Raw genomic sequence first — 1,432 nt, forward strand, 5'->3', positions numbered from 1 at the left:
ACAGATCTTCAACAGCAAACTCCTCATGGGGGTCTTTGGTTGCTGGCAGGTTTGACCTGAGAAACAGAGAAGACAAGGGTTCAGGTCTGGTGGTCAGTAGACAGGACTGACTAGTTGGCTCAGGGTTTGGTGTACCATGATTGACTACACTCTGGCACTGGAGTGTGGTCCTCAGCCCACTTAAATACTGGTCTCCTGATGAGCAGATGGAGAACAGCTGGTGAAGTCAGCTCCAGCCTCAGGAGATCCAGTACGCCCTCTGGTGGAGACAGAAAACCCCCAGATCCCAACAGTAACAGAAAATCCCCAGGAAGGGATCCTCGGCGCCCTCTGGTGGGCAAGCCTCAGGATCCCAACAATATAACACATAATCTAGTTCTGAAAAGAACAGGAATTCTGTACTTATCATGTTTAATGTTAGTATATTCATGTGCATAATTGTTGTCAAGAAACTGTTAATGAATGAAAAATTTAAATTTTTTAAATATTGTGAGTATTACTGTGCCACTGTGTGTATTCTAGGGAAAAAATGGTAGGAGCGGCCACAGATTGGCTAAGGGTGGCCACGGCCACCCCTGGCCCCCCATCTAGCTCCACCCCTGCGGATCTGACTAAACTAAACTAACTGAAATGACTGAAGTTAGCCGCCTCATTATTATGTAACTTATTGATGGACTAAACAAAATAAATCACATAGAAAGCAAACTTTCCTTTGGAGTCCTCTGTACTATATTGATGAAATGTCTCACAGTTAGTTCTGTTATATCTATTAACAAAAGCCTGCATAATTAATCTAATTTACTCATTGTAATAAGCCAACCAACAATCAACTAGCTTATTATTAAGTCATAAATATGCAGCCAAGCATAGCCTTATATTACATACATATATTTCGTTTTAATTAAATAAATAAATATGCCACTGAATGTTTAAGTATGTATCTATGCATATTTGAATAAATAGAGAAGAACTGGAAGGGTAGAGACGGCATGTAAGGGTGTTTTTATTTTATTAGACTCAGATCCAATCACCTGTCCTGTCACCGGTGACAGAAGGCCGTTTTCCCATCATGCACCGTGCATTGCAGCCTCTTCAGCTGCTGTTGATCAACGGCAGCGGCTGCCTCAGGTGGCTGAGCTCGTTCTTATCTCTTGAGGTTTCAGTTGCTCATCTGTTGCAGACATCAAAGGTAGTTGGTCAGATAACGATCTGTTCAGATTATTACTAGGTATATAACAGAAAACCAAACCTAGAAGACAGCAAGCCAATCTTCTTAACTAACTAACTAACTAACTAACTAACTAACTAACTAACTAACTAACTAACTAACTAACTAACTTGTCACGTTTTGGTTGTGGTTTGGAGGACCCAAATGCAGAGGCAGAGAGGCTGAGGTGAATACTTGTAGTTTTAATGATGAAAATGGTTAACA

The sequence above is a fragment of the Cyprinodon variegatus genome, unplaced genomic scaffold (genome assembly GCF_000732505.1).
Source record: "Cyprinodon variegatus isolate N-32 unplaced genomic scaffold, C_variegatus-1.0 Scaffold642, whole genome shotgun sequence".
NCBI classification, from domain to species: Eukaryota; Metazoa; Chordata; class Actinopteri; order Cyprinodontiformes; family Cyprinodontidae; genus Cyprinodon; species Cyprinodon variegatus.